The sequence below is a fragment of the Malaclemys terrapin genome, chromosome 12 (genome assembly GCF_027887155.1).
Source record: "Malaclemys terrapin pileata isolate rMalTer1 chromosome 12, rMalTer1.hap1, whole genome shotgun sequence".
Lineage (NCBI taxonomy): Eukaryota > Metazoa > Chordata > Testudines > Emydidae > Malaclemys > Malaclemys terrapin.
This window is the reverse complement of record NC_071516.1, coordinates 772,345-784,507: the sequence shown is the minus strand read 5'-3', so window position 1 is coordinate 784,507 and position 12,163 is coordinate 772,345. Positions and strand designations below refer to the sequence as shown.

The 12,163-nt window shown below is 55.9% G+C and overlaps 1 long non-coding RNA gene across 1 annotated transcript; it reads left to right on the top strand.

Annotated features, from left to right (window-relative positions):
* Positions 1-281: 281 nt before the first annotated feature.
* On the top strand, positions 282-7,375 carry LOC128845859 (uncharacterized). The gene is made up of 2 exons (XR_008446745.1): positions 282-506; positions 1,749-7,375. It is a non-coding gene; the product is annotated as an uncharacterized LOC128845859 (long non-coding RNA).
* The last annotated feature ends 4,788 nt before the right edge of the window (positions 7,376-12,163 follow it).

The following is a 12,163-nucleotide window of genomic DNA, read 5'->3' as shown; positions in this document are numbered from 1 at the left end:
ATCTTCCCGTCGGGACCCCGCGCCGGACTACTTACTTCACCGCACCGAGGGCGGAGGGGCCCGCTCTCCCACGGCCACACCCTCCGATTGGGGCGCCCCGCGTCCCCGGCACCGAACCGCCTCCTGTCCCGGAGCTCCGAGCACCCGCGCCAAGAGTAGGCCTCCCCTGGGACTATATTTCCCCAGCGGAAGCATCAGAGTGCGCGTTTGTGAAGTCGCACGCACAGGACGTCACGACGTGCGGGGATGGTGATGGCCGGACCCTGAACGTTGGGGTCACGCCGGTCACGTGGCTGCGGCGGCTCCTTGCTCGCGCTGACCGGGCCCCGCCCCCTCCAGCAGCGGCAGAGCCCGGCGCCGCCGCCTGATGCCCCCGCTGCGAACTGCCCGGGGGGGGGATGGGACGGGACCCGCCGGAGTCGCGGCTCCGCCCGGGCTCAGCGCCCGAGGAGTCGGTCCCGGGAGCGGCGGCGGCTGGTGCTCAGTGGGTCAGATCAGCAGCGGCTGTAAGTGCGCGCGTGGGTGTGGGTGTGTGCGCGCGCGTGGGTGGGTGTGTGTGTCTCTGTGCGCGTGTCTCTGTGTTTTTCTCTGTGTGTCTGTGTCTATCTTTGTGTGTGTCTGTGTGTGTGCGCGCGCGTGGGTGTCTCTGTGTGTGTGTGTGCACGTGCGTGGGTGTGTCTGTGTCTATCTTTGTGTGCGCGCGCGCGTGGGTGGGTGTGTGTGTGCGCGCGGGTGGGTGGGTGTGCGCGCGCGGGCGGGCGGGCGGGTGGGTGTGTGTGTGCGCGCGGGTGGGTGTGTGTGTGAATGCCGAGGGAGAGACCTGCTTGTTCTCTCCTGAAGAAGCGGCCCGTGGGCGGGTGGGAATCAGGAGTGGCTGGAGTGGGGGACACAGGGGCAAGCAGGTGTCTGGAACCTGCTTTCTGGCCACGTGTTCGCCCCTTCGGGACTGCTGCGGTCTGAGGTGAAACGAGTTGGCCGGTCCCAGCTTCATGGCTGTTGTCGGGTGAGCCATACAGCCGCCGGGGTTAGCCGCGTCCGGGGTATTATCCTGCCGGGGAACGGGTCAGATGGTGTCTAGCGTGGGCTGACTAGCCAGTGTGAATGAGGCTAAATCCTGTTTAAACTACATTTCCGGTGCGCGGGAGGGAGCTAACTGCGACCTGTTTGAGGTGGAGCAGTGTTTAAATTGAGTTTAGACCCAGGCTGTTTCCCAACACGCAGGGTAGTAACCAGGGCTCAGCTCTGCATCCCTTGGGGCGGAGGGAATCTCTGGTGTAGTGATCTAAAGAGGAAGTCGTTTCTTTCCACCCACAAGAGGGCAGAGGGAGGGGAGGGTTGAAGGACTAGTTCAGGGGTTCTCAAACTGGGAGTCAGGACCCCTCAGGGGGCTGTGAGGTTATTACATGGGGGGTCACGAGCTGTCAGCCCCCACCCCAAATCCCACTTTGCCTCCAGCATTTAGAATGGGGTTAAATATATAAAAAGTGTTTTGAATTTATAAGGGGGGGTCACACTCAGAGGCTTGCTATGTGAAAGGGGTCACCAGTACAAAAGTTTGAGAATCACTGGACTAGTTGGTGATGCCTTAGGCTGGTGATAACACGTGTTCCGGATGTGTTGGAACGGAATGGGGAAGGCAACCTAATCTGTTTAGATTCCTGGTCAGTAACTGAACATACAAAATCGCCAATGAGGCAAATATAATCACATTTAACACATAGAATTGTTTCTCCCTGCTTGCTGGCCAGGACCTGTGTTCACATTCTGCATTTGTCCGACATCCGAACTATGATGCTGATGGGTGCTATGGAAACCTCTAAGTGAGATCAGTTGGTCCGTCTTGGCCAGCATGCTGCACTCATCTCTGCGGTACTGGAGTGCACACAGCTGATGGCATCATTGGCCCAGGTGATTTCCTACCTTTGTGCCTATGTTCGAGGGGAAGCAATCTGGGATTTGGGCCTGGGCAGGTTGATGAGAGGGAAACCGGCTTTCAGATGTGTCATCATTCATTATTCCAGCTAAGCATGGGGGGGTTATGGGACTGGAAGCCATTTACCCTGAACTTCCCCACAGTCTTCTACCCATGTGGGCTTCCTGAACAGGAGGTACTCATCTATACAAGGGTCTGGTCCACTGTTACCCACCAGAGAATGACACTGTTAGCTATTTCTTCTGGCTTCTTGGCTTCCATTCAGCTGGTACTGAATTCTGCAGGCAGAAGGATAACCTGGACTGAGCTCTTCTGCAGGCAGAAGGGTAACCTGGACTGAGTTCTTCTGCTGGCTTCTCTTTTGACAGCATGTTGATCTCATGGTCTTGTTAACTGGCATTAAGACTTCAGAGAGCTTCTCACAGTTACTTGAGTGAGTGATGCATGGGTCTGCTGTGGTCCCATAGGCTCTAGTAAAACATTGTGTGTGTGTGTGTGTGTGTGTGTGGTGGGGGGGGTGCTCCTTGTTCACTTCACTCCCTACTTGGGGCTTTCTCTCTTCTGTGCTCCTACTCCATGGAGGGAAGCGCACTCAGACTGGTCCCCGTTGCACTGTCCCTGTGAGAGGCCAACGTTGCCCTTCTGATGGGGGCAGCAGTCAGTTTACCGAAGAGCATGATGGGAGTAAGTCCTGGCTTTGTGCTGTAGCTGCTCCGCTGCCTGGAGCTCTTTGGCTGGGGCAGTAAGCCTATGAATCAGCCCAGACGGGTGGGGAAGCCAGCCTGTTTCTTGGCAGATGCCAAGTGCCCACCAGAGGGCAGAAGAGTAACTTCCACTGTGCCATCAGCAAATTACATTTGCATCTCTTATCTGGCTTTTATTCAGGCTAATTAAATACATCACTGAAAGGTTTATGCCCCCATCGATCTCTATGGGACAGCTGAGCTGAAAGTAATTTCTGGGCTGGAATGAGGCACGAGTGATTGGATCAGGCCCTGCACATTACTCTGTGAATCCCATGGCACTGAGAGCTCAGTCTTGCTGGAGGTCCCTGGGGAGCAGGGATCTCATCTGCCTTTCTTTTCTATAAAGCAGCCCTCAGACCTGTGACATCACCATAACAACACAGTGTGTCCTCAAAAAGAACAGGAGGACTTGTGGCACCTTAGAGACTAACGAATTTATTAGAGTATAAGCTTTCGTGGGCTACAGCCCACTTCTTCGGATGCATCTCTAAGGTGCCACAAGTACTCCTGTTCTTTTTGCGGATACAGACTAACACGGCTGCTACTCTGAAACAGTGTGTCCTGCCTGTGGTGGCGAAAGCAGCCTCTCTGGGGTGGGATGTGAGGGGCTCCCTTGACAGGTGACTGCCCCTTGCAATGAATGCTCTGTGTAATAGGCGTACAATCTCACAGCTCTGTCCTGACAGTCCTCAAACCACAGTATGTCCCTAGAGCCTGGAGCACAACACCAGCTCAGTCTTCCTGCAGCCGGTGGGTGACAGCTTGGAGCTGGAGATTAGATTGGGGTGGAACAGGAGCATGAACTGCTCCCTGGGCGGGGAACTGGACATCAAATGATGCAAACTAATTTAGTTCCTCTTTCATGGCCCTCTGCCCAGCTGCTTTAAGGGGTCAGTTGGGGATTCCCCGGGTGGAGGGGATGTCCCAGGGCTGGAAGGGAGATGGTAGGAGCAGGCCGTATTTTGGTATCCCCCAGCTGGTGGAACAGGCCGGAGGGACTTATTCCTGTAGTCCACCCCATAGGCTTCTCTAAGTCACCTTTTGCTCCCCATCTCCTTTGGCCCTTGGTGTGATTTAGAGACCCTTACCCTCCACCAACCTAAAGGCCATGGCTTGGCTGGACATGGGGGCCTGGCCCCCTTCTAAAATGTTGTGTGCTTGCAGGTAAACTAATGGCATTTTCAAGCCAGGCATAGTTCAGCCTCCTGTCCCTGCCTTTCCCCAGCTCTGCTAATGCACCTCCCTCATGATCTTCAATACCCCCTGCTGTTCCAGACCTGGGCCCCCAAAATTATTTGAGAGCTGGGAAACGTGCCTTAAAGTGAGAGACTTAAAGAGCTCAATCTGTTTAGCTTATCAAGAAGATCAAGGGAGAACTTGATCATGGCTATAAGTACTTCACAGAGCAAAGATGGGTTAACGAGCTCTTCAGGACATAGTGGGGAAAGGCAGAACAAGAACCAATGGCTGGAAGTTAGAGCCTGACAAATTCAGATGAGAAATAAGAAACATGTTTAACATGCAGGTGATTAACCATGGGACAGATTTCCAAGGAAAGTGGTGGGTTCTCCATCTCTTGATGTCTTCAGATCCAAACTGGAGCCAATGGCAGATGCTTTAGACATACACAAGTTACTGGTCCAGTACAGGGGTAAGGAGGTTCTCTGGCCTGTGGGATACAGCAGGTCAGACGAGACAATCTCATGGTCCCATCTGGCCTTCAACTCTGAATCTCGGCTTCAGTGAGCAGAGGCTGACAGCTGTGCTGACAAGCGAGGTGGCTTTATAAATGGAGAGGCTGAAACTACCCCAGTAGCATACCTGTCACGGAGTGTGGGGGGACACAAGGCCCTGCACCCCCGGTTTCCTGCGATTCACCATGACTCTCAGCCAGCCAGTAAAGCAGAAGGTTTATTTAGATGACAGGAACACAGTCCAAGACAGGTCTTGCAGGCACAGAAAACAGGACCCCCTCAGTTAGGTCCATCTTGGGGTCCCAAGGGCACCACAGCCCCGTTGGAGGGGTCAGAGCCCCGTCCGGGCTCCCCTCCATTACCAGCCAGCTCCTCAAAAACTCCAACTCCCTCCAGCCTCTCTCACCCAGCCTCCTCCGGCTCCTCCCCCAGCCTTTGTCCAGTTTCCTGGGCAGAGGTGTCACCTGGCTCCTACCCCCTTCCTGGGTTCTCATGTTACATGCTCAGGTATTTTCCCTCAAGGCCAGTCTCCCATCCCCCAATGCAGACTGTCCCAGCCAAACTCCCCACTCAGCATTCACAGACCACATTAAGAACAGTCCCAGTTCATCACAGTCCCCGTGGTGTAATCTGGCTCTGACCCAGTCTCAGAATAGTGCTGAGTGCAGTGTGGTTCCTCTAACACTCTGAGCTGCGTGAGTTGTCACTGACTGCTCACTAGGCTATGAGTGTTGTAACCAGTGATGTTTGTTCCTCGTTTTTAAAACAACAACAGAAAAACCCTGATTAAGGAGAAGTGGATTAATGCCCTGCAGCTACATAAACAAGGCTTATATTTATATTCCACCTGGGAAGAGGGCGGTTGCATCAGCACATTTTTTTTTAAATGTTGAGCAAAACAACCATTGCTCCAGGAAATGGGTTTTTCCTCACACCACATTGCTTCACTCAGCTGCTTCACCACTCGGCCCCTTCCCAGCAGCAGAGACCACCTCCCAGAAGGGCATGCCAGGACTGCTTCCCAGGGATTGTTCCTATACTGCTCGGTGAGCAAGCCGGGCCCCCCCATCTTGGGCACTGTTTCTCGGTGCCCCTGCTGTGAATCATGCCCAAGGGCCGTCTCCTACAGCTTCAGAGAGATTGTGCCCACATGATGTAATTGCACTCATCTGGGATTTGTGTGCATGGGGCTGGTGCAAAGACAGGGAATGCCCTAGCTGCCACCTCTTCCCCTGGCCAGTGAGGCTGTGGCATAGGATGGCACGCATGAGGTAGGTGCTGTGTTGCAGGAGTTCCCCACTTGAGGAGGACGGAGTAGGAGCTCAGGGTTGAGAACTGCCCAGCAGGACCTACGGAGCTGCACTACGGACTGTAACCGTGAAAGTATTTGAGGAGGAAAGATGCAACAAAAGAGGTGCTCAGGGAGCCCCAAAATGTGACTCCCGGGCCTTAACTACTGAGGCTGAAGGCAGGAGCAGACAGCACCCAGGGACCAAGGAAGTGAGCGAGGGCCCCTGGTGCGTGTGCTCTGACCGGCCTGCCTACACGTAACCTTGCCCCTGTGCTTCGACACCAGCCATGCTGCAGCACGGTATGGGAATGGCTGTGGGTGCCAGGCTGTGCTGTAAGCCACCTGCCTGGGAGACTGGCTGGTCAGTCCCTCTCGCTGGCCCGGAAGCCAAGACCCTTTCAGGCGGCACTCAGGGTTAAAAGTGCTAACAGCAGCATGGCCCGGCCCCTTTCCACACAGGGAACTGCTCTTCTGGCTGCTTTTTTCCCTAGACTTTGTTCTTGTGGCTTCCTTCCCAGGACCTGAGACCTCGGAGCCGCTGCTCCAGCCCACCGGATTCAGCCCCTCGTGGGGTTGCTGATTCATCAGCATTGGTTAGCTCAGGAAAGGGGGGAAATCAGCAGATTACTGAAAAATAAGTAAAAACAACAAGGTGAGTGAGAGCTGGGCTGTGTGCTGCAGGGCCCAGGGGAGCGAGCGCCGTGCAGTGCCCAAGGAGCTCCCTGTCCTCTTCGTTCCGCACATCCCTGCTGCCTGGGCGTCTGCCCTGCTGAGCAGCGCAGCTCCCCTGGCACCAGCTGGGCCACTCCGCACCTGCGTGATTTGCAGTCCTGCTCAGGGCCCAAAGCAAACACCCCCCACCTTGAAGTCTTTGCTTTCCAAAGTCCTGGTCAGGAATCTGGAGGGGATCTCCCCAGAAGGTGGCATACACTGCACCAAGCCCTATCCACTCTCTATGCTGGTCTCGTCTACACTAGGATTTAAGGCAGGGGTTCTCAAACGGGGTCACGAGGTTATTACATGGGGGGTCACGAGCTGTCAGCCTCGACCCCAAACCCCACTTTGCCTCCAGTGTTTATAATGGTGTTAGATATAAAAAAGTATTTTTAATTTTTAAGGGGGGGGTGGCACTCAGAGACCTGCTGTGTGAAAGGGGTCACCAGTACAGAAGTTTGAGAGCCGCTGAAGGTGTGATGTTGGCGCTGCTGCAGATTTTAATCGTCTGTTGAATGTGCTTAAGGCAAGGTGCCTTGTCTGTTCTAGACTTTTTAACCATGTTAGTTAGCTTCATGTCTGGTGTGGAGATGTGCAGCTCCGAACTCTTCCCCTGCCCCTCCCAAAGGGGCATGTGACAGTTCTCTGCCCAGCTCTCAAATTTCTAGGCCCCTGCAAATGGCCTTGGTGGCATTCCCAGAATCTGCACAGTGTGGTGTGCACGCCGCCTTGCTGATCGTTAGTGCAAGACTGGCTCTGCACACCCCTGCGGTTTCCAGTCGCTGCCTCCCTGGTTCGATTCTCGGCCGTTTACTGATGGGCTCACAGCCACTGTTAGTCCATATGGCCTTGTTTGTATCCAAGCCAGTCTGAATTAATTTTGCAGCTGAGAATTTGAGCCATTGTGTCAAATGTTTTGTTGAAATCCATGTATGTTGTATCTACCGTTTCCCTTCCTCCACTGCTTTTGTACTTTTAGATTAAAAAATACAACACATCAGTTTTGTCTGGCAAGATTTGTTCTCCATGAAGCCCCAATTCCTCTCATTACCATATCACCATATGCCCAGTGGCTTTTGTATCTGTTGCATAGCAGTCAGGCTAACGCTCCTTGTTGGAAATGCTGCTCCCTGGGTCTAGAAGGAAGCTGCTGTCGGTACCCTTTGAGATGACTTGCTGGCCATGCAGTAACTCTATTGGCTAATATTCTAGCAGGTGGGAACGGTGTGAGACGCAGGCCCCTGGGTTAGACTGAGAGCATCAAACCACCTGCCCCTTTTGACCAAGTGGGAATATTTTGGAGTTGTATTCGTGCCTCTGTTTCCCCTGTATTCTCCATTGTTACCCGGTGGGGTGGGAAAGGACAGTTGCTCTCAGGGCTTGGCACAGCTGCACCACAGTAGCACTTAAGTGAAGACGCTACTATGCTGACAGGAGAGCTTCTCTCGCCGGAGTAGGTAATCCACCTCCCGTAGCGGCGGTGGCTGTGTTGGCAGGAGAAGCACTGTCTATGCCAGGGGACTCGGGGGGGTGGATTATCCCTGAGTGACAGTTATACCCATATAAGTTTGTAGTCTAGACCTGATGCCTCAGGGCAGGCAAAGAGACAGAGGTGTGAGTGTCCCTAGTCTGGGCAGAGGTCTCCATATCAGTGGAGCGGCTGAGAAGACAATGGCGAATCCAGTTGCCAGGACATTGACACCTAGCAACCAAGGCCCCGAGGGCTGTGGCCTTCTCCGCCTCGCCTAGGGAGCTAACAGTCTCCAGGTCCAGAGCAGAGGACTGGGGAGGAGGTGGGGAGAGCTGGCTGCTGGATGGAGTCAGGGCTCTCAGCTGGGTCTGACCAAGGAGAGACAGATGGAGCTTGAACCAAGCGGTCCCTGCAGCTTGGCTGGGCACTGGGCTAACCAGACTGGACTGTGCTTTACCCTTCAGTTCTCTGTGCTACCCTCAGGCCTGCCTGGGCCATGTGCCAGCTAATGAATAAACCCGACTGTGGGACAGCGCTGTGTGAGTGTCACTGCCAAGGCTGGGCCAGGGGCATCTGTACGAGTCTCCCTCAGGGACCCGCTGACGGAGCTCATGGGGGGCTGCAAGCCCAGAGGTGTCTAAGGAGGCAGTAAGCCGCACGGCCTACCCTGGAAGAAGATTGAGACCCCTAAGGGGTCTGGCACATCAGTGGGGTTCGTCCTAGAGACCGTTCCCAAGCTGGGGCCATACACCAACCCTGTGGGTCTGTGACACCCTGTCCTCGCCCTCCCTCTCCTGCGGTGTGTGGATCGTGCCATCTGGACTGATGGCAGAGTGGACTGAGTGAGCTGCATTCGTCCCCAAAGATGGGGCGGGAGGGGTGATGCAGGAAAGAACAAGCTGCTGAGGGGGCTTGGGGACCTTCTCCCCTCTAGGTCTCCTGGCAATGGCCACCAGGCCCTGGGAAACAAGTCGGAGTCTCCGGTGTTGGTGCCCAAGGGGGAGCGTTGACAGCACTGACCCCTCTTCACACTGCTTGTGCCTGGCCCCTTTGGGGCAGACTCAGCAGAGAATAGAGCCTGGCCCCCAGGCTCAGTGCCTTGGCCCTCAGAGGTGCTCTCCCAAGGGGAGGGGCAGCTTGGCATGTCTCTGGGGGGGAGGGGGAATGGAGCCCTTAGCTCTGCCGAGCGGTTGCTCCAGCTCTTGCAGTGTGAAATTGATGTGAAAAGCCCCCCAGGAGGGACCACCCTGCAGCAGCTGTAAGGCCGGGAGCATCGCTCTGGACACCATGTTGCAGATGGCCACCTGCAGGGTGTCACTTAGCCAGGCTCAGGGGGGTGCAGTGCTATCGAAACAAAAGGGTGTTTGGCGCTCCCTTGGCACCAGCTGCAGAGAGGGGAGACCTGGTCCCTCTCAGCTTTGTAAAGGGTCAGGCAGGGGGCTGGCCCCAGCCGAACAGTGCTGAGCCCCGCGGCACAGCCAGCCCTGTGTGGACGTGGCAGTAGAAGAGGGCTGCAGGATCTAAGCAGGGCCATGGGGCAGGGGAGCGTGGTTGGTGGGAGGGGAGCGGTTGCTGAATCTTGCCCTGTCGCTGATAAGCTTGGTGGAATTTCCTTGTCTGAGGGTGGTGCTGGAAGTGAGTCAGCCCCTGGCTGTGGGGATGGGTGGGTTGGCTCAGGGCCCCTTTCACCCGCTGTGAGAGTTTACTCCTGGTTCCAGAGCAGGCGGGATGGAGAAGGGGCAGGCCCGGGCTGGGAAATACCACGGCGCAGGCTGCGCCATTCCTGCTGGCAGCCCAGAGCAGATCAGGCCGATGGGCAGCGTCTCACACCTGCAGGGACGGGTGCGTCACTGAGCCCACTCCACAGATGAGGAAACCGAGGCACAGCTGTGGGAGGGGAATTGCCCAAGGCTATCGCAGAGGAGTGTGGAGACAAAGCCCCTCTGAAGAGCCTGGGCTCAGATTGCCAGAGCGGGGGAGGGGGCGTGGCCTCTTAGGGGTCAGGGATCGTGAGGAGCATCAAGGGTGTGGGGCAGTTGGGTGGCTGCAGTGGGCACCTTGGGCTGACCCTGCTGTACTCCATCCACTGGACTTACCCACAGGCCAAGGCCATGGCGCTGCCCTCCCTGGGGTGTCTGACCATGGCTGGCCCTGGCTCCCTGCACCCTGGCACAGAGCTCTGGCCTTGTGCTGCTCACCACCAGGCAAGGGTTCCCGGTCCCCTCAGGCCAGTGCTGCGTGGCGTGAACGCCTTGGCCTTGCTGCTCCAGCACAGGAGGGAGCGTGGGCACCTGTCTGCTCGAAAGCTCCACGGCTTGTGCTCTGCACTGGCAAGCAGGGGCCCTGCCCCTTGGCACCGGAGGGTGCTGAGGTGTGCGATGGAGGCAGCGGGGGAGGGGCTCACTGGGGGGGGGGGCCTGTCACAGGGGTAACAAGGACTGAAGGATCCCAGCAGATCTCCCTCACCCCTTCAGCAAACCCCTTCTAAGCCTGCCCTGGATGAGCCGGGAACCAGGGCGGGGGCTGGTAGGTTGGAGCCCTAAACCGAGGACATTGGAGCCAAGGTGCTGGTGCCTGACCCGCTTCCGGCCTCTGCTCCCAGCGTGTTTCCTTGAAGGTGTAGGACCTGCAGCATGAGCCTTTCTGTGACCGAGCCAGCAGGAGCTGCCCCCAGATGGGCTCTGCTCCAGTGCCCCCATGAAAATTAGTGTGCCCTTGGGTCCCCGTGGGCATGAGTTCAACATGCTGCACCCAGCGGCAGGGGGAAAGCATGCCCCGTGGCCCAGTGTCTGTGCCCAGCAGGTTGGCTGATGCAGCTTGCCATGCTGTTGGGGGTAGGGGGAGGCGGGGGTTGCTGCCCTTTTGCCTGGCTTGTGCTTGGCTTGTGCTCGCATTGGCTAAGGTGGGCTCCCAGGTGCCTTGTCTGTGGGAGCCTGGCTGCACCCCAAGCCCCATGCAGACCCAGCTGGCGTTGGGTGGCATCCCTGTGTGACGTTCCCCTCTGGTGTTATCTGGACCGGTGATCTGCTAGGTCACTCTAGTCCTTGATTTTGGGAGCCAGCCTTACCCTGCTCTGCTGTGAGAATCCCACTCCTGGGCTGTTCACGCACAGCCTCTGGCATGTCAGCTGTTCATTGGATTGTGCAACCGAATGACACTAGCCACTATCTCCGGTCCCAGACACAACCCAGGAACCTCCTTCTTGCAGTGCCCAGTTATGCCAGCTGGACGCTGCAAGCTTATATGAGTTCATCAATTTAACAAAGAGATTGATCTGTACCAGGCTTGTTATCCCAAGGGGAGTCTCTGACGTGCTTCAAACCAAACGCACTGCTTCAGGTAGAATAAACAAACAGATTTATTAACTACAAAGATAGGTTTTAAGTGATTCTAAGTCAAAGCATAACAAGTCAGATTTGGTCAAATGAAATAAAAGCAAAACACATTCTAAGCTGATCTTAACACTTTCAGTGCCCTTACAAACGTAGATGCCTCTCACCACAGGCTGGCTGGTCGCCCTTCAGCCAGGCTCTCCCCTTTGATCAGCGCTTCAGTCGCTTGGTGGTGATGTCTGTAGATGGAGGTGGAAGAGCGAGGAAGAGCCTGGCAAACGTCTCTCCCTTTTATCATGTTCTTTCTTCCCTCTTGGCTTTGCCCCTCCCCCCCCTTCAGAGTCAGGTGAGCATTACCTCATCGCCGTCCCAAACTGACCACAGGAAGGGGGTGACTCACTCGAGAGTCCAACAGATCCTTTGTTGCTGCCTAGGCCAGTGTCCTTTGTTCCGGTGAGGCTGGGCTGGGTTTGTCCCATCCATGCCCTGATGAGGTGTGAACTGCCCTTCTGTTCTTGGAGCGTTTTGCCTGCGCCTGTTTTAAGCCATGAGGACAGATTTTCAGCCTCATAACTATATACATGAAACTACAACCGATAACATTACTGTAACAGCAGTTACTATAACATCACTATAACAACAATGCTCAGTGCTCAGAGCCTTCCGAAGACACCCGACATGACAAACTTTCCACTGGATACCACACAATCATTTTATAAGGATGAACGTGGGGGTACAGAACGTCACTGTCACGGAGTCCCCGGGCGATGCTCTGGAACTGCTCCCCACAAAGCCAGTCTGGACTCTGGGGAGCCTCCTCTCCCTCGGAGCAGACCGTCTTCAGGGCAAGAAGCTCACACGGCTTCACCTCCTGGGTCTGACCTTGGAGCATTCAGCATCCTCTGCCCCTCCGTGCGCTTCCCACAGCGAGTCCGCCCAGGCGTGGTCCTGGGGAAGCCAAAGGGTCCTGCACCCCCACTTC